The sequence below is a fragment of the Apostichopus japonicus genome, chromosome 14, assembly GCF_037975245.1.
Source record: "Apostichopus japonicus isolate 1M-3 chromosome 14, ASM3797524v1, whole genome shotgun sequence".
NCBI lineage: Eukaryota > Metazoa > Echinodermata > Holothuroidea > Aspidochirotida > Stichopodidae > Apostichopus > Apostichopus japonicus.
Genome location: NC_092574.1, coordinates 11,324,446 through 11,345,814, shown reverse-complemented (window position 1 = coordinate 11,345,814; position 21,369 = coordinate 11,324,446). Strand labels below are relative to the sequence as shown.

The 21,369-nt window shown below is 38.3% G+C and overlaps 1 protein-coding gene and 2 long non-coding RNA genes across 5 annotated transcripts in view; 1 reads left to right on the top strand and 2 right to left on the bottom strand.

Annotated features, from left to right (window-relative positions):
• Positions 1–21,369, bottom strand: part of LOC139980263 (uncharacterized) — a 43,556-nt gene that overhangs the window by 1,418 nt on the left and 20,769 nt on the right. The window contains exons 3-4 of the long non-coding RNA XR_011797490.1: positions 5,651–5,736; positions 217–414 (exon numbers count right to left, since the gene is read on the bottom strand). This is a non-coding gene — a long non-coding RNA (uncharacterized lncRNA). The remainder of the gene's footprint in view (positions 1–216; positions 415–5,650; positions 5,737–21,369) is intronic.
• Positions 9,821–21,369, top strand: part of LOC139980251 (alpha-N-acetyl-neuraminyl-2,3-beta-galactosyl-1,3-N-acetyl-galactosaminide alpha-2,6-sialyltransferase-like) — a 31,273-nt gene continuing 19,724 nt past the window's right edge. Inside the window, exon 1 of one of the 2 annotated variants that reach the window (XM_071991797.1) lies at positions 9,821–9,986. The gene's annotated coding sequence lies outside the window, so the exon portion shown is untranslated. Of the gene's footprint in view, positions 9,987–19,090; positions 19,313–21,369 lie in introns of those variants that run through there. The other variant, XM_071991796.1, reaches the window with a different exon arrangement.
• Positions 11,554–15,615, bottom strand: LOC139980262 (uncharacterized). Of its 2 annotated transcripts, none has more exons than XR_011797488.1 (3): positions 14,501–15,615; positions 13,493–13,704; positions 11,554–12,480 (listed from the first exon to the last, which is right to left on the bottom strand). It is a non-coding gene; the product is annotated as an uncharacterized lncRNA (long non-coding RNA). The 2 variants fall into 2 exon arrangements; XR_011797489.1 differs by having other exon boundaries at positions 13,493–13,701.

Here is a 21,369-nt window from a genome sequence, read left to right as displayed (position 1 = left end):
TCTCCCTTCTTCGTTAGGCCTGTATATGGGTGAATATAATATAATGTGACCTGAAAACAGTTATATACAAAATTTTATATAACTAAGTGAGTAACACTTACCCTTACCCTTACACTTAAACTTAAACTTACCCTGAATGCTTTCTAAATGTGATTTAAAGGAAGTTATATGAATATAGTGAGTAGCACTTACCCTTACACTTACACTTTTACTTACCCTTGTTTTGTAGAAAGCTTTCTATATGCAACGCCTCTGTAGAAACAAAACGTGAAACAATCTCGTCTTCCTTTGTTTCTTCGAGTGAATTTTTAAATCCTCCGAAAATGATAGAGGTGCAATTGGTGGTATCTTTTGTGGAGAGTTTCCACTCAAAACACCCGTCCCTCATTTGGGTGGAAATGTAGCAAACTTTAGCTATTATGAAGGAGAAGAAAAAAGAAAACAGAAAAAAAAGTCGTCGCTAAATCATAAGGCAAAGTTTATACTATAGATAGCCGATTTAAGTAAGAAACTGTGACACATTGGATCACGTGATACATTTACATATATACATTGATACATGATCTTAATACGTCAAATCATGCGGAAGGTTTCATTAGAGCCGTAAATATGTGAAGCTTCTTTTGCAACCCTCAGTCAGTTTTCACTTTCTTTAATTAATATTGCATAGTTTGAACCATCTCAACATTGCCTAAACTTACACTAAAAACGTGACTTCGCGCATGTTTAATTTGGATATCCGTGTGCAATCCTGATCTATAGTGTAAACACAGGTATCTTTTTGAAAGAAAAAATATGCGTTATAAAGGAGCCCCCAAACTAAACATATCAGCAGTAAATGTCGGTCTGTACCTAACCAGTGGCGGAGCTAGGGGTATTGGTCAGGGGCCGAGAATGGTCTGTAGGGACGCTTTCGACACTATCAGAGCCGTATATAGAGAGAGTTTGGCCAACCATGTAACCGATTTGGATTGGTCGAGAGGGAAAACGCCCACACAGGGTGGTAAAATAGGTCCACTTGAAAACTTTATAGCAGACGACACGCATACTCACAGTGTATAGACTATCGTTTGTGTACACGAAAAAAGTACGAAATTATGAAAGAAATGGTGCTGGGGATGCTGCAATCGGTCAGAACATGGATATTGTTGTTTGATTATCCGACTGACCATAAAAGAAGAGGAATTTTTTGGAAGTAGAAAGAACAAGATGGAGATCTAATGAAAAAAAAGTCTGTGTAGCCTAGGCCCATACTAGCCATAGGCCCTAGTGTAATACGAGTAATGTACAAGCAATGCGAGAATTTTACGTTCAGACTGGTTTCTGTAATTATATGCATGGCTATTCTCTCTCGTTTTACGATCCACAAATTCGATTTCATCATGCCAGCTCTCCTAATCATAGGCATGGCAGTTTCAGTCGCACATATAGTTATCCTAATTCCTAGTTATTGTATGCCTAGGCTATGCCTAGCCTAAAAAAGTATCGCTTTTAGTTTAATGTAAAAGGGTGGGCTAGCCTCTAGGCATCACGTAAAGCCCTAATCCTTAGTTATGCCCTAAGCATAAGTTAAGCCTTGGCTTAGTTAGACCTGGACCATTCTTGCTATTACTACAACTGTTATAGCACATTACATAATATGGCACAGTATAAGGCCCAATTAAACTAGGTCTAAGGAAAACAAAGTAGCCTAGGCCTAAACTAGTTAGGCTAGGTCTATACTCATTGGCAACTTGTGGGTTGTGTACACATACAGGCCTAATTATATAGACCCTTTTAGTATGCCATAAACAAGTGCCCAAATGGTTAAATGATCTTGGTTTGTGTTAATTGTCAGCATTGGCCTAGCCTTTTTAGGCTAACATGAATTCAGCCTAATTTTTTCTTCTTCAAAAGTATAGCCTAGGCCTTGGTTTAATTTGGATGCAGTCAACTATCATTTATCAAAGTTGCATCAGTACCTCCTTATTTCCTTAATTGACACCCACATTGACGATTGAAGTTAAAAAGAATCTTTTTAAATTATCTTTAGACAGTAAATTTTAACTCCCTGAATTTCAGGACTTTTTTTTACAAATCAAAGGTGACATGTGCTCTGAAGAAAAACTCCTAACAAAAAAAGCCACAGTTAGCAGACTATGATAATGACAAACCTGGTGAGTGACTACTAGACTGAAATCCAGTTCCTGCAACCACAGCAATAAAGTCTTTGTTTTAATCAATGCACTTGTGTGTTTGAAACTTTCAAATGGACACTCAATGGCAGTTGGTTAAGATATAAGGTTTTACCTTCATCATGGAGAGTTGAAGGGAATCTGCCTCATCATCTGAATAATGGACTCAAGGATAGCAACAAATCATGATTGGATAATGATTTTGAGCAAGTAAATATCTGGCAATTTGAAAGTTTGTATTATTTTTTTACATATTATTTAAGCTGTTTAGCTCACACACAAGCAAATGATCAAGTGACAACAACCGATGCAGTATATTTAAAGGTATTGGACTTGCCCTAAACCGCATGCCGCGCTCTGAAAAAGTTTACTTTCCGTTGCTTGCAAGTGAAGTTTTTTTTGTGTCGCTACAAAATGCAGACAGTAATGAAACCTGATACCTTGTTATCTTATATCTAGACCTGAGATGTCCACGCTGCTATGTGCACTGTGTTGTGGGTATTGACTGTGATGTTTGTATTGACTGTACACTAATGTCTATTTACAGATGGTAGCAAGCTGTATGTGTATTTTCTGGGATCAATGGTGGTGTCTAACACTTCTGTTACACCGCATTCGAAACTAGGTCAGATAACCGGCATGAGACGTTTCTTTGGGCGGGAGTCTCCACACCCTTTAAGGAGAAGTATATCCCATTAAAAGAGAAAGATTTATGTTTCAATTGGTAGCATGCAACTTAAAATTTTGCAAACATTAGATACAATCAAACAATAACAAGGTTCATTTACAAGGTAATCTACTGCCCTTTATTTCACATTGGTCTGTCACATCAGAAGGTCACAGCTTTCAATAATTATACAAACAAATTCCCTTGATGGGTGCTTCGTTAGATTCCTGCAATTTTCAAGTTTATCAATGTAATAAGTTCTGAATGTGGCAATGTGGAGAAGCTTTGGGATAATCTGTGGATAAGACTGCCAGACTATCAACAAGATTCCACATCCATGCAACTCCAACTGCTTCCTTCACTTCCTTGCAAATGTACCACATGTCCAAAAAAAAGTCAGCATTGGTTAATGTAATTAAAATCTGGCTTCCTCCTGAGCTGGCAAATACACATGAATTGTCAAGTACAGAGGTCAGTGTGAAACCACTGAAAGATCTTCTCAGCTTTCAAGAAAACAAAGACTTGAAGCCAAATTGACAGAGGCCACACTGATACCATTCCACTCTCATAAGATGAAGGTATCACACACACTTCATTTTGCTTCTGCGATGCAGTGCCTGGTAGAATGTGAGGGTCACCCAATGGATGTTTTAACAACTGCCTGGTTTATAGAGCTCTGCAACAGATAATTCATCCTAATGTCTAGTCGTCATCCTGTCATGGCCTTGAGCAAGTTGAACCCACTTCAACACAAAGCAGCTATTGAATTCTTGTCTAGGTACTGTCAAATCCACATCACCATCATTGCTGGTTCCAGCTACGCTGACCATGATAAAAGAGTACAATGAGGGTTTTTTAATTCACCCAACAGAGCTTGCATTCCAGTACCTTTGGGCAGCTGAAAAGATATTCAGAAATTGTTATATATGAGTGTGTTTGTATGCATGCATATGTGTGATTTTCTTGCTTTACAGAACAGCTCCATTTTGATAAGCTATGTAACGTGGAAACCTGCCAATCATATGTTTGCAATAGGACAGGCTGAAACGATTCTTAAATGGAAAGCTTAACGACTTCTTGCATTTTTATACATCACTGTTCAGGTAAGGCCAGTAAGGGCAGTATGAAGAATAAGTAACAATTAATAATTATCATTATGGCCATTTGCTGTCTGCATAATAACAAACTGAATGATGTCATCAGCCCTGTGCTCAGTTGACAACACTGACAGGTAGGCACACTATGTCAGTGTGATCCATGAAACCTTATTAAGGACATGACCTTATAGTATATATGTTAATGGAAAATACATAAGCTACAACATACACCAGTCTTCAGTTGTTGCAGGGTTTTTTTTTCTCGACAGACCCATTCAATCTGTTGCACCTACTATAGCCTAGTACTACATTCCTGAGAAATTAACACCACAATATCAGTCTTAGGTTTGCCCACAGACTCCCAACTATTGCTAACTCCTACACTCAAGTATATAGTTTAGTTTAGTAGAAAAAAAGACCAGGAGAGACATTCAAGTCCCCATTAAGGACCCTAAGGCTATATGAGAGGAATAAAACCGAGGCCATCAAATGTCATACCCAATTACAATGCTTAATGTACTCATCCAAAGTATTCTTAAACCCATTCACACTACTTGCAATTCAACCTTCTCAGGCAAACCATTCCATCTATTCACAACCCTTGTATAAGTTGTATTAGACTTTAGAGAAAAAGTTATGCCGAATATTAATCCTACTATGTAACTTCTGGAGTTTAATACAATGACCTCTGGTACAACTACTTTTTGGCAAACATGAAAAGATCAGTGAAGCATAAATTGTCATTTTATGTGTAGGCCTACTTAACTTAATTGAAGGATCTATTCATGTAGGCCTGATGCTATAGTTGTGCGTCTGTAATCTAGCCTAGCCAGGACTGTGATGTGTGCTTTTCGTTTGTATGACTAAAGTAGGACTAGTAGTATGAGGCGTAAAATAAAACAAGTGTAATGACAGGTTTTCAGCTAGTTTTCTATGCATTTCAGGTGTGAAGATAAACGTAAATGTCATTAACTAACGCATACTCTAATTCATTACCTGATATCCATTTTCTTCCTCGTATGCCTGTCAAAATCTGACATTCTGAGTCGCTTCGTTTGTTCGCAACGAGCACAGTGTGCAAAGCTGCTATATATTGTGTGTGGTGTTTTTCGTGTTTCGCGCAACTGGTAACGACAACTGGACCTATTTTGATGCCCATGGTTTGCGTGTGACGTCACAAATCGCCAGTTGGCCAAACTCTCTCTATATACGGCTCTGGACACTATCTAAGCGGAGCGCCACCACAGGTTGGCGCGGAGCGTACAGATTTTTTTTTTGAGTAAAGATACTCCCTAGATCGCCGGAAATGACCCTTTCCGGGCCTTGCTAATTTGCAAATAAACGAAGAATAAATAGGTGTCATCGCCATTTTGACAGGAAATTACACCAACAAAATGTGGCAAATGTCAATAGGTATTTGAGAGCGCATTTGAGTCCGTCAAGGGGGGGGGGGGGGGGGGGTTCGCACCCTCTGACTGTATGGACGCTCCGCCACTGTACCTAACGTAAATCAAGTTAATATAGCAAGGTTTGGATAATTATGTTGAATTCCTGTTTCATCTCGGTCTTTAGTAGAGTTATATTTCGTAGTTTGATTCCACAAAGCATATGGATGACATAATAAGCCTAATGAATACATGTGTATGCCTGTGTTTGAGTGTGTGTGCCTATGAATGTAGAGTAGTTGCTTTTGTATAAGCTTAATTACTTACCATCAGTTAAACAAAACATCGTTGCTATCCATGACGTCAAAAATACCGTCAATGCCGCCGTAGTTGCTGTCATAGCTGTATCAATGCTGAAATTCAAGAAACAAAAAAAAGGGGTTTCCGAAAGTGTAAAAGCTGGATTAACACGAAAGGATTGAGGTGGTACTAAATATCCCTGTATAATAACAACGAGATATTTAAGCAGTCTCTATATGTAATGACTGAGTATTTGTCCTGTATTATCATCGCTCTCTCTCTCTCTAAAATGCATTTAGTACCCAACCATCCACTTTTCTCTTTTGTTAAATTTCGTGATATGTCGTGACGATCCAACCCCCCCCCCACCGTCACCCCCACCCCACCACCACCCCATCCCTTGTCAAAGGCTTACTCCCGTTCTTTCAGTATATTTCCAGTAGCTATTGTACCCGTTACTTGCACTATGGCTCGTATATTTAAAAAGTCTAAGTAAATATAGAATACTCAATATGTCAAAATATCGTTGGCCACTTCCCCTGCAGAGCTACCCCTCCAACGAATTAAGCAAGGTGGAGCAAGGGGGTGGGAGGCGGGGGGGGGGGTATGTCTCTGCGCACACTTTTGTAACCGGTGATGCATCATTCAGTTAGATCGTTTGTAGTAGCAAAAATAATGCCTGGTAATTAATGATCATAATTTTCTTGTTTCAAAAACCCCGTAATCTGTCAAAGTTTCGAATTTTCCTCAAATTTATCTGTAATAATCATAATTTAAAAAATCGCCAGTTATTCTTACTTAGTTGCCTACTCTAAACCCTATCCTACTATTCCTTAACTTCGAGAAATTACAAGGAAGAAATCAACAAAATATCAAAACCGATATTTCGAGACCTTATGTAGTCGAACATTTCCAGATAATAATTATTTTTGGTTTAAAGGATACTATGAAATCGTAAACGTTTGTGTGTCCAATCTGGGTCACCGTACCATCTACATAACGTAGATCAGTTTGATAGCTTCCTATGCCAATATTTTTATTTCTTTTTCGTAATCTTGCTTTATCCTTTACTGCTTTTGTTTTGAATTTTACATAAAAATAGAATCAACTCTATAAAAGTATCTATATACCTATATGTCCTATTGCATTTATGATTTTCTCAAACTAAATTGACAAAATAAATGCTCATGTTTAAAAGAAGGAAAACTATAGATTTGACTGATCTTAGAAGTTACATACTTGCATGCAGTATTAAAGTTATAATTCAACATACCTGTTTCCAGATATATATATATATTCCGTTATATGTTGATACTAGATGAGACTAGTGGAACACTAGTAGTTGTAACTCGGAGTTTCACGCTTTGTAGCGATCTTCAGACAACTCGAGTTGTCTGAAGATCGCTACAAAGCGTGAAACTCCGAGTTACAACTACTAGTGTTCCACTAGTCTCATCTAGTATCAACATATATTCCGCTCTGTCCAATGGACATAGAGCACTCTGCGCCAAGATAGACGCCAACCTACTCTATATATTCCGTTATATATAATCCCGAGATTTGTAGCTCACTGCATCGACGTTCGTGTGATGATTTGTCAATTCATGGCGGTTCTAATGTTCTAATAGCTCACACCCACCAACTTTTGATAAATAGTCTATCGTTATCGTAATATTGTTATCGAAATATGTAACCACGAAATATTGCGTGGGGAGAAGATAAAGAAGAGAAATAATCAATATTCAAGTAAAGGTAAAGAAAATATTAGATTTAAATCAGGACTTGAAATAACGATCTTCGTATAAAAGGCTTTATTTTACAACCGGGAGCTTCTTCTATAACATTCTTGTCTTTTCGGAGTTTGTCGATACTGTTCATTAGTTCTGTCGCACAGTTTCATTACTCACTCATAAAGAGAGACGGAAAAGAAATCCATTTTTATAGATTCCGTTTGTATAATGTCAATTTATTTATTTTTTTCTATTTTTTTTAAAACAATGTTACCACGGTATCGTTTTGTCTAAGAACAATAATAGTAAAGCTGATCAATATCCAAGGGATAATATTGGGTGTTAGGATTTTCTTATAAAGAAGTAAAAGGAGGGTGGGTATGAAGAAAGGAGGGCGGGTGGGAAGGAAGGAAGGAAGGAGGGAGGGAGAGGGAGGGAGGGAGCTGTTGCCACAATATCAATATTCATATATTTTTCATAAGATAAGAAAAGGATGGAAATTTGACCTTTAGATTCATTCATTCATTCGTTCTTTTGTTCATTCAATAGTTCTTTCCTCCATTCATTAGACGTAGCTAATCTTACCCAAGGCCGTCGAAAACTGACATAAAGTCCCTTGGAAAGGAAATACATGAAAAGTCATGAAAACAATGAAAGGTTTATAAACGATCAAACTGATATAAATTAATTTGGATAATACCTAAACTTTACAATCGAACCCAGACGGAATGATTAAATCGATATGTGTTTCTGTAGTGTACATATATTACATTTTAATTAATGTGTGTAGGCCTATCTACATTTTTCATAACAGCATGCAGGTTGCTATCAAAGGTTTATTCTCAACTATTTTTTCTCACAGAATGCATTGCGGTATCTCAAATAGTTTATTGACAAATGGTGTGTATCTTGGCAACCCAGATTTGCATCATGACAATATGGCAATATGGACATGACAATCATGGACATATGGAGTGTTATAGCTCAGTGGTTAACGCCGGTGCCTTCAAATCATAAGGTCCCCGGTTCGAGTCACTCCAAGATTAATGTATGTCGCCCAGTTACAGAGTTGTTGACAATTGACAATTCATAATCATGGACGCTAAATATGAATCTAAGAGACTGACTTCGGTCAGCTTGCGTGCGGCTTCGATAAGCCAATGGGGCTTCTTCGCGAGTTCCTGCTTGCAGGAGGATCAAAAATACATACACATACATATACACAATAGGATATCAGTCTTGTAGTCGAGACTCCATGACTTACTGGCATAGACTATAAGAATAACAATTAGTTGATATGTTGTATGGACTATTAACCAACGATAGTCGTTGTCAGTCCTGCAGGCCTGGCTGTGTTTCTGAGCAATGACACTAGCACATCAGTGGGCTCATCAATCAATATGGCTGAGCTACTTACAGTTTTACGTTCATATCATTAGTTTTCTGGTCTCAAATGAGTATACTTTTACAACAATACAAGTTTGTCACAGACAAATGACGTAAGGTGTTGATTTGTCTATGTAACATATGAAACGATAGGTTAACATTAACATTTATGCCTAAACTGAGACCGCCAGTCTAAGAGGAATATGCCGTGTGTTATATATGACACATCCCCCCTTAAGTCTTCCTTTAACGCCTAATGACTCAATTAGTGATCACCAAAATGTATATCACACTCTAGAGCTGTTTGTATTAAAGTGCGATACCTATACAGTACATTATATACCCTCCTTCTGTGTTAGGAATCACGGTTATGTGACGGTGTGCCTAATTTTTATTCCCATGACGAACAAGGGTTTCAGGTTTTCAGGAATTTACAAATTTGTTTGAAATCAGAGTTAGGGTTTAGAGAGTGGGTTAGGAACCCATTTCTTAAGAAAATGAAGGATTGTCGTTTATAATCTGGGGTCAAAACTAGGAAAAAAGAATCAGAACATGTTTTTCTGCAAAAGCGTCACATGCTTGGAATCCAGGGATTTGATTGGCCGATGCCCTTATTCGTCCTGGGAAAAAAATACGCTGACGGTGTCAATGATAGCTTAATATGTCACGAGTTCGGTGGGTAAAAGCGTCGGTAGGAGGGGGGGGGGGAGCTGGGTAAAAAATTCGAGTAAAGGCTGGAGACTTTCGAACCTGAAGAAAGACCGGGTTACTTGCAATGGGCAGGACGGGAAATCGAAAGAGTGGAAGAATGTTTCTATCAACTTGCATATATGTGCCTCAGATGCTTCATAGAGTAGAAACTATAATACTTGAAACGTTAAACCTAAATAAAGCATATATAGGTATGGGGCTTGCATGGTGACTGCAAGGTCGGTGATTTTGTTATCATATAGTAATTGTTGCCTATGTATAGCGGAAACTGTACTGTGGTTATAGAAGGACAACAATAGGTTGTCATCTAAAAATACTACAGAATAACATAATACGAAACAAACAAGCTTCGCGAATTCTGTATTGAGTAACTGGTCCGTGCAAAGTTCCATTATATTTGATAGTAAGTTCGATTTTCAATGGAAATATGTATCCTAACGTGCACGTTAGAGGCATTAACCTACACACAGACGAACGTGTTTATTCATAACGAGTGATCTCTCGGCGGTGCATTGGATACTTCTGTTATGCTATAGGTAGGATATATACTTAATCATTTGTTACGTTTGACAAGTTATTAATTACTTATATTAATTTTTAACTGACCAATATAAGTCAAAATCTCTGTTCTAACTGAATTGTCACGGCTTTTGAATGTGCCATATTTGGCCCGGGAAATATGAAATGTTTGCCGATTTGGCTTGTAAGCAATTTAGCAAGCAGGTAATAAGTGTTACCCAAATCTTCCTTTTTTTGTTTTAGATTTCATATCATAATCAGTAATATTAATAAACAAATTATAATGTTCAATTGTGGAACATTTTCGTAGTTCTGTACAGGCCTCCGTAAGTGATGGGTGTCTCTTTCGTAAAACATATATTACCAAATATACATAGTCTGATATGATATATCAGTACATTGCCTATAAGTTCAACAAACTTTGTAGTGTTTGCAAGTTGCGACAAAGTCCTTACATTACGATACTATTACTGCTTTTTTTGTGGAATGCCCCACTCACTTCCTTCCCAGACCTTGAGTTGGCTATTTTCTTTATCCAATTCGGTCAGTAATTTGATTGTTTATGCCCACAGCAATACTGCCAACTCTGCGATACCTTTATAATTATTCATAATGTCATTAAACAAGCTATATGAGCACATGGACATTTTCTTTTACCTATTTTGAGCTAGCAAATCAGCTCTACCACCAACCATCCCTTTAATAATTGTTATTAATGAATGGGAGTTACATGACATTGTTTAAACACTGTGAAATTTTTTCACAACTTACTGTTAAAGCAAAAGACATCTAGTATATATCGATGAGCAATTTTAAGACCATGGAGATAACCGGGTTATCCATTAAGAAAATCTTGCAAGGACCATTTGAGATAACCTATTGACCCTTGAAGCTCAGAGTGTAAAAAACTGAAAGAGATGGCCATTTGAGTTTGTTTATATCACCCAACACTAGAATATCTTTGAAGAAGATTTCTTTCCTGTTTGGCTGAAGAGTACTTCAGACCTATTGTATATTGAGCCCCTTCACAAAACTGAATGCAAATTAAATCTCAAACATGCCTTTGTTTGTGAATATGGAGCACACTCAAAAAACAAATCGACAAGTCTGTACGGCCATCCTAACTCCGACCGAAAAACTTTGACCCCATATAACTTTGCACAAAAAGGTCACGCGGGGTCAACCTATGGACATTTATGATCAGAAGGTACCTTTGACATCTGAAAATAGCATCAAAACTGTAAAAATCCCCCAAAACACGTAAAGGTCACAGAGGTCAAATTGAGGTCAAGGGTCACCAGATGCGGGTCGACAATTGGATTACATTGAAGCAACTCCCAGCCCTAACGGACATTTCGTTCTCAAGTTATCGCAAAAATACTAGTTTTTTTTATCATTAATTGACCTTTGTTGACCTTCGATCACATTACCATTATGTTTGGAAACGATCCCTTACCCCATGCACAACTACTCCCAAAATATCAACCATGTCGGACCCTGTCAATGGGAGTTATTGCTATTTTTAATATATTGGTTTTGGCATCTAACTGACCTTTGGTGACCTTTGCCGGCACCAAAATCAACAGGGTTCAGGCTAGTCACAATGGGCCACCCACACACCAAGTATGGTAGTGATTGGTAATTTCCTTGTTGAGTTATCGTGCATACAAGCTAAAGCGTCACACACACACATTACATACACGCGTTACATACACACATTACATACACACACATTCCATATACACATACACTGAAAACTTAAATTGGTTCACCGACTAACAAAACGTTAGTCCATCTGGTGCCTCTCCCGACTAACATAGCCTTAGTCAGTTGCTATACCGACTAATTTATTCCTTAGTCAGTTGGATTTCTTAGTCGGTCATCTTAGTCCGTCAGCTTAGTCCATCAACAATTTCTTAGTTGGTAAATGTATATTAGTCAGTTACATTAGTTGGTGACATTAGTCGGTCTTTACCGACTAATTTATATGAGCCACCGACTAGTTTATAGCAGGTTTTACATTAGTCAGGATGGTGCCTCTCCCGACTAACCTTTCTTAGTCGGTATCGACTGACTAGTTGCACTGACTAGATTCACTGAAAGAATTAAACCCGACTAGTTTCACTGACTAGCATCACTGAAAGAAAAGAGAGCAGAAGAAACACAAATAATGTGTACGTTGGCAGTATTTATTTCTGATCAAACTTCTGATGTCTACAAAAGGCTGACTTTCGACAAATAGAGAAGAAATCACTGTAAATAAAATCTGAAAATCTGATTTTTTTTCCAACAAAGTTAAGACAAGTTAATGGATCAAACATGAATCGCAAAAGTATAGCACTGCACAATAATGCAAAGTTGAATCTTGGGCAAGGGTTCCTCATGACTTTCGTTTTAAAGTGGTACCCCAAATCGACACCAGTTAAGTCTTCACGATCAAAGAGTGTTTCTCTTAACTACAAATGGCCTCCCACTTGTCTTCAGGAAGCCAAAATCTGCACCATTATTGACCTGTGGACAGAAAATATGATATACGTGTAAGCACAGATACAGATATAGCACATGATAACTCACATTATCATAAACATACATTTACATTAAAAGTTTATAACATATTGGGAGGTATACATTTAAATCTAGGTCCCTCAAATTATAAGCCAGGAATAGCAGCTTTACCAAATTATTATTAGCTTTGCACAGCATAACACCAAGTTATTTCTCAAAGCTTAATAATTATGTTAATCATGTTAATAATGATCCCAATAGACCGGGATCCCAGAGGGTTTGGTTAGCTGGGAAGGTAACCAATTGCCTGGTACATCACAATGTTCACAATGCATTCCTGTATATGAAACCTGATGACTGGCAAACCGACTGTGGTGGATGTGGCTGGGAGAGCAATTTTAAAGTCACCTAATAGCTAACCTAGAGCAGCTTTCATGGTAACCACATCAAAGTAAGAACAATGTGTCAGGTATGGCCCCAAGAGCAACAAATGGCAATTGCCAGTAATTATTGGTGGTGGGGTACCCCTGCCAGTGATCTATAATTGACCCCTCACGGCTGACCTAGGTCAGCTCATGAGGTAACCACTTGAAACCTACTGGAAAATGTTGGTTAGGACTTCAGATACAAGGGATGGGCATTGCCAGTAATTTTTATTGGTGGGGTACCCCTGCCAGTAGACCCCCAAAATGCCCATCCCCCATTGACCTAGATGAGCTCATGATGTAACCAGTTGAAAACTACTGGAAAATGGTATCACTTCATATGTAAGGGATGGGAATTTCCAGTATTTTATATTGGTGGGCCACCACTGCCAGAGTCCGCCCATCCCTTACATTCCCATTACCTTCCCAGCTAACCAAACCCTCTCGACTACCCCTCTACAGATCAGTGAAAATTTGACCAAACTTATGAAGCTTGCACGTAAATGATATACTAGACTGTTTTTTTATTTAAAACAGGTTATGAAAAGTATCTTAAATATCATTAAACAGTTGGGTACAATAGTTAAACTCACTCTTCCATCTTTTTTCTCTATGGTACTTGTTCCTTTGCTTTTTGGAGTCTTGGATAAACTCTTTTGTTCTGCGAAGGGTACCAATATATCATCTTAAACATGTCTTTAAGCCATATATAACACAGTTCTCCTCTTCTGTTGTTGCCTCCACACTGGTGTCGTACATCACAGGAAAGCTCACCCATGACAGATATTTGGCTTTTCAATTCCTGCTGGAAGAAAGAAACAGCAAAGTATTCATCATTTGAAAAAAAAAATAAAGTTGTCACCACAAAGTTATGTGAGATTTGCTTCCACTATAGTCTCTAAAAACAATCCCAAAGTTTGAAGCAGACTGTATAAAGCTGAAAATTTGAACGAGAGTGTCATCACCATTGCAACCAGAATCAAATGCCCAGAATACAGAGATAATAAGACATGGGCTAAATCTTTGTTTGCTTTTATGATCTTTAAAAATATAAAATTTTAGAAACAGAAATGCACTGAGCCAACTTATTTATAGGCCTAATCGTTTTTAGTTGTTATTTTGCTTGCTCACATAACAAGCCTGTTTAGACCTAGGCTAGAGGAGAATCAGTATTTTGTTACACTAAGTTTGTCTTCGGTCGTTTTGATATAGTCTTACTAGTAGTACTAAAGTATATAATGGACCGGCGAAGACTAGAGAATACCCAGAGTTTTAGCAACTGCGTTAAACTGTATCATCTGATCTATTATTTACGCCAATGAGTTTCATTCAATCTAGGATCAAAAAGAGAAAACTAATTAATCTTAACCTTTACACTTTGCTACTAAACAGATATGCTTGAATTACAAATAAATGTCAAAAAAACATCATAATCTAAGAATCGATGCATATACATATACATAAACAGAATAATTTGAATTCGCGCAAGTGAACCCTGCACTACATTGGACAGAAAAAAAAACGTGCAATTAGACCAAACTAAACATACTAAATTTTCCGTTACTTCTACATAAAATATCAATACAAATACAACAACTTACTCTTTTGGCAGTATACTAAAAGCACATGTTATAATAACTTCAGACTATCAAGCTTGCCTGAGAAAAAACGGTTAATACTTCTTACAGTAAGCAAGTCGACCGTGAAGGAATGTCGCAATTGTTTCCTGGGCGTGACCGGAAATTAAATACTAAAAAATGATAAATGAAAAGGTTAAATAGAACTGAAGCGTGCATCCTGACTGCTCGCAACATATAATACCGTTGACTAGCCAACATAATTTGTTCAGCCTACTGTGACTGTACGTTTGAAGGTCTAGCCTTGCTTATTCAATATCACAAAGCCTACCCATTTAGATTCACATGGGAAATTACAGGAAATCTTTACCAAATGAGTGTAGACTTCAAATAAACTATTGAGCCTTATAGTTCCAGCATTTGTTTGGGAATAAATAAGAAGATTATGTGCCACTGTTCAATCTAGCCCAATACACACATAACACATTGTTAATTGGTGTTTAGGATGCACACTTTAGTGTTGAGAATGCACTGCAGTACCCAGTAGAAGCCTATAGGCTACTCACTGTCATTGCACTTGTGTATTGCGAAACGCCAACGTGACAACGGTAGCGTTACACTAACCATAATACAGTACTAGTGCCAGTGGCCTAACAATTAACTTTAATTTTACCTTCAAGTTAAAGGAATAACAGGTAGGCCGATGATGCAGTTAATACCTCCATTGTTCTAAAGACCTTCTTGGGTGATTTACGGTTGAAAGTTGCTTAGAGTGATCGTATGAAACTATGCCAAGCCCAGCAAGCTGCCGTTGCCTCTCGGTTTCCAAATTGAAGTGAATCGAATTGGGTTAAAATACATTAGTCGGTCGACACCGACTAAGCTACGATTATGGCGTTAATCGGGTGTCCGTATCGTTCTTAGTCCATGGGTTAAAATACCTTAGTCCGTCGCCACCGACTAAGCTGCGATTATATTTTCCTTAGTCAGTGTAAACTAACTAAGAAGCAGCGATGAAACGAAGATTTTTGCTAGTCCGTGTGCATTGACTAACGTTATAGACTAATTTAACGTTAGTCCGTGGCAATATTGACTAGTTTATTTTTTCAGTGTATGCATTAACGCATACACGCATTACATACACACACCCATACGCAGGGGCGGATCCAGGATTTTGAGAAAGGGGGGGCCGACATCCCGATGGTAGCACTTTAGTGATCTGCGTCCTGGGGGAGGGGTCTAGGGGGAGGGGCCCCCTCCCCCTTGGAAATTTTTGGTTAATTGTGAGTGCTTAGATGCAAAATGGTGAAACATTTCGCAACTAGAAAAACCAGATACGTTGCAGACACGCTTTTTTGTGCACATATTTTTGCTCGATAGACACATATTTAAGAACGCTCAACAGTGCATGTACAATGGATACACTATTATTGCGTCGATTCGTTTTTTCTTTTGCGCGGAAATTATGACACCAGATTCACCCAAAGAAAAAACATAAAACAAGATATATTCAATGAGATAATTATGATATACTTATTAATGAAAGGGGGGTGTAGGCGGTTTTACACTATCTAACGCAACGTAGTCGCCAAGAACCTGAAGTATTTTTAAGGGAGGGCCTGATAATAAGCGGAAACGGATCACCGACCGAAAATGTATCGGAATTTGTGGATTATTTCTTGCTTCCTATTCAGGGGCGTAGCGGTTTTTTTGTTGGGGGGGGGGGTGTGGAGAATTTGATTTGCCGACGGATCTGGAAGTGGTGACTGAAATGGGGGAGGGGTCTAAGGGGAGGGGGTGTCTCCTCCCCTTTGGAAAATTTTTAGTTTTGAAACGTCCTTAGATGCAATCTGGTGTATATTTTAAGTCAAATTTGATTTGCCGACGGATCTGGAAGTGGTGACTGAAATGGGGGAGGGGTCTAAGGGGAGGGGGTGTCCCCTCCCCTTTGGAAAATTTTTAGTTTTGAAACGTCCTTAGATGCAATCTGGTGCATATTTTAAGTCAAATTTTGCACCGTAGAATTTCCATTTCGATATTATTTTTATGGCAGTCGGCAGAAGAAGAATTAATTGGGACCAATTATCGAACTGTGTTTTCTCTTTCACCGATCGTTGAAATAGTGAAACTTCGTGATGAAAATGTTCAGAAAACTTTCCGGTAATGAGAAATAACAACATTCATTGATATACAAGCGAGAAACGTTAAAAATCGTGTACAATTCGTGAGCCGTGTCCTTAAGTTTTCCACGGAGAACGAATGACATCTGCGATGACGTCATTCTGAACATAGGATAATAACAACACGTTGTCACACGATAGCACGACTCATGGGCTACGGCCTATACGGAAGCCTTTAATTCCATTTCTTTCACTGAGTTGCCGGTGATTCTGGCACTCGTCTAGCTGAGCCTGGCTACAGTAGCTATACTGACGGCCGTGACATTATCAGTTATTTGCAGAGAGGTTTTTAACTTGCAGGCGTCGGGTGATTGGATTGGTGAATGAGTTTATCAGATGAAGAACTGGAAAATCGAAATAACCGATAAAGAAGCTCCCGTTCTCCTTTTCTTTATTCAGCTTTCCTTCTTTCTTCCCCTTCCGCTCTCTTCACCTTTTCTCCTTTTGCCGACAGACCCAAAATTTGCCGACAGCGCCCAAATTATTATATATAATATAATAAATCAAAAAATAAAACCAAAATCTCAAAGGTTTACTTGTTAACTCAAGGTTTCATACTAACGAAGAATCAGCTGACTCTGAAGGTTCACACGAAGCTCTTTTAGATGCTCTTATAGCTGCATTATGAGCCCATAAAAACTCGTGCACAGAAAATAGATGCATTTTGAGAACGAGACGCCCAGGCCGAATATAAAATATTCAAAGGCTACTACTGATGAAGCTCCTATAAAGTTTGAGAGCAGAAACCGGTCTAGTTGGTCATAAGAACCTATACACTAGTCTCTCCTACTATTAACAGTACACTCAATTCACCTAATAGGTGCAATTATGATTCACCACGAGGAGCATGCTATAAGTTCATGTTCCTTGGGCCCTCCCTTAAAAATACTTCAGGTTCTTGGCGACTACGTTGCGTTAGATAGTGTTAAACCGCCTACACCCCGTTTCATTCAGATAATTATGATATACTTGCTAACTGTGCATTGATTTTCCCTGACAGTAATAGTCAGCACTATAGTACTGAGCCGTATCTAATTAATACGTGATGTCGCGTAGGCCCGGTAATTGCCTTAGTTTCAAATTTGGAATAAAAACGATCGCGTTTCAGGGAAGAACAGCTGGATATATATTAGGCTTTTCTTTCACCAAGTTATGCCTATTAGGAATTTAAAGTACTCCCACATAAAAAAAACGCAACTGATTTCCAAAAAGGGGGGGCCGGGGCCGGGTCGGCCCCCCCCCTGGATCCGCCCCTGCCCATACGTACAACGTGCATCATTACACTTGCTCGTAATACATACTTCCTGTTGGTGTACCTATACGTACGTACGTATTTATTGCTACAACATAATTCCGTATACAACTACAACAATAAATCAAAAGTTTTATCCACTTCATTTAGATGAGTGCTTTGCGTTTATCTTATTAGCTATCATATGCTTAAATAATGAAGTGCAAATGCGAACACAAACAGACATATTGAAGATTAATTGAGATGAAATTTGAAAATGAAATTTAATGACAAAGCTATTCGATTTGGAATAAGATAATGTCATGTAAACAGGCCTATGAAATCTACGTACTCAACCAAGTCCGTAAGGAGTAATTCTCAGTAGGGGCACATGTATAGTCTGCAAGGGGCAGGGGGGCATGATACCCTGTACCTAGGTATGGCTACGGTTAGGCATCAACTCTATAGCTGTTTGAAATCCGGTTTTGTTTGGATCAACTGATCTTCTATTATTTCACACACTGCTGATATGATGCGATTGGATGAAATGCAATGCAGGTGTCGCGTCACAATTAATCATCTTATTGCTTTACACACTGAACTTGCCACGTACTTTTCAAGTCTCCTTAAGCATAGATAGCAGTTTTCAACTGGCATTTACTATCCCACCACTTGTTAGCTGATAGCTTGGCCTGCATGCATGACACTTGAAAACTAACATGCCATTACCATTTAAGCTACTATAGGAGCACGTCAAGCATAATGAACCCAACCCTTCCGATTGCTCTCTTAATAGAGTATAATATCCACAATTAACCAAAGGAATTTCTAAAATGTTTGATATCACCACCAATCCTACCTAGTATCTCGAATATTGTTCTTTGATATAAACAAGCAGCAAAGAACAACTATGAAGATTTCTGAAAATATGCTAGGCCTAAAACAATTACTAAATTTGGCCATTTTGTGACACTTTTCCCAAACGAGAATGGTTAACCTTTCGATCGAATATGCATCACTGTAATTGTGGAATGATACGGTACCTGTATATATCAATTAAGAATGAAGAGACTGAGACATCACAATGCAAAACGTTACACTCATCGGAGTTGATATATATAGAAACCAAGAATGGCCATTAAACGCTACCATCGACGTTAGCCCCGTTAGAGATTGTTTGTAATTTGTTTAATGATTTACCCTAATACCTTACAGCACTAGGGGCAGAGTCCACTACAAAATTCGAAGCGTCAACGAACTTTCCTTATTCGTTCATTAATTATTTACCTATACTAAATAGTCAAATCGAAAAGTATACACCAGTCTATACATGCTAGTCTGTGCGTAGAGTTATACTCGGCGTAACCGTAGGGAACTTTATCGCATCAGTATTGACTGGCTTCTTACCCACTGTTGAGCCTTGAAGTAAGTTTTTCAAAAGTATTTTCCTTAACTATTTTGTCTTACTTTTCATTTGTCTGTGAGCATTGTAAATGTATCTGACGCATGCTCTCTCCACCTCTCTCTCATTCTGTATAAATATATATATATATATATAAATGCAATGGAGGTAAACGACAAAGGCAAATGAATATATATAAATGAAAATCGTAATGAGTTGGAAAATCAAGAACAGTGAAAAAACTTTCAGCCTCCACCGGGATTCGAACCACGGGCCTCCCGCTCTGTACGCGGACACCCTAACCACTAGGCTATGGACGCTGATTGTATGTCCAGAGGTTCGAAACCGGTAAGGAAGATCGTAATTCCACTGTAGGCGTATATATATATATATATATATATATATATATATATATATTTATATATATATATATTCTGTATAAATATATATATATATATATATTATATTTTCATCCTGCATTTAGTGATAAGTGTTTGCATATACCCTGTCGACTCCTGCGTGAATAACAAGGGTGATAAAATCTGGGTAAAATTTCGTACAGCGCATGTCTACGTCCAATAAACAGCAATCGGTTGTTTATCTTTTAACTCAAATTATGTAATTAACTGCCGCTTTTACCACCTGGTGCACCACAGTAACTAGTACAATGCTATTTACGAGCCCTTATGTGGTATGTTTCCGTCGCACTAAAACAAGCAGAATAACATTCACCGGTGCTTAGCTATAGGCTTTTACCAGCCCTTGACCAAATATAAAATAACCATTGCGCAATTGGCATTTGGCATTGAAGAAGGCAAGGCTAAAGGCTAGGCCAGGCATTTCAGCACTATATAATGTGCAGGTTATTTAGGTTTATGCTTATAGGCTGTTCTTTACAGCGTATGGGTTAAATATTTAGGCATATCTCTTCCCTGTAAGGTAGCTATACGTTGGACATATCGTCGTATGTCGTAGGTTATAGAGACATCTATTATTCAGTGACGTGTGCAACGGAAGTGGGGTGGGTCCGTCAGGGGAAACGGTCATTATTTATCAGCACAAACTTGCGTTTCAGGCCTAATTGTAGACATCAGTTGTAGAATAATTATGTCTCAGGAATGCACAATTTGACGTCTAAACGTTGAAGTTTACTAAGGGAGGACCCCCAAACGCTACAAGGGGACCCCTCCCCAAAGTTTGATATCCTGTGTCCGCCACTACCTTTATTTAGGTTTTGCAGGCCTTGTCCAGTCGTTGATGTTTGTTTTAAAGAGTAACATATTTTGACCCAAAGTTTGTCTAGTCTGGATAATAATTATCTCAGATTTAAGCCAAGAAAGCTGTAGTAAATCATCTCCACAGGAGATTCTCAACCCTGCAAGTGGTACTACACGGGCACATGTATGTTTACTTTTAAAGGTACACAAAATACAAAGATCTGTTAAAATAGGTATTGAATATGCATATGTCACAGAGGAGTGACCTGCAGCTTGGTAGGGTTTAACCTTTTTACAATTCGTATAGGAGTTGTGTGATATTAATATTAGCCATTCAAATATCTCAATGTGAGGAAGTTCTTGGGAATGGCATAAAAATGTCCAAAAAAAATGTTATTTATTTTTGGCGGACTTCGTAACTTAGTTTTGGTCCAAAGTCCAAACTGCATACAAGCGACGGCGTCAGAGATGTAGGTCGATGGATACCCAACGGGTACCCAATAGGTCATATGACGTCACCGCTTATATTGGACAATTTTAGTTATCAATGGAGACCTGCTATACGTATCATCGATTGTAAAGGACACCTCCGAAGTCAGATACCATTTCTGTTCCTCAAGGAACAACAGTTTCGAACAAACGTGGCAATGGGTGAGGCACAAATCGAGGAAATTATCAGGGTTTAAAATGATGAAATGCTGTCGAAGGTTTGAGGTGACAATTGGGTGAGGCTAACGAAGTGGGAGGAAGCGGTTGAGGGTGGGGTTTTGGGGAAAGCTGCGTCTTTGTCAAGCGTTATCGAAGTTCATGTTCAGCGGAGTATATGTAGTAACATTATCAAGAAGGAAGCATAGAAATGAAGC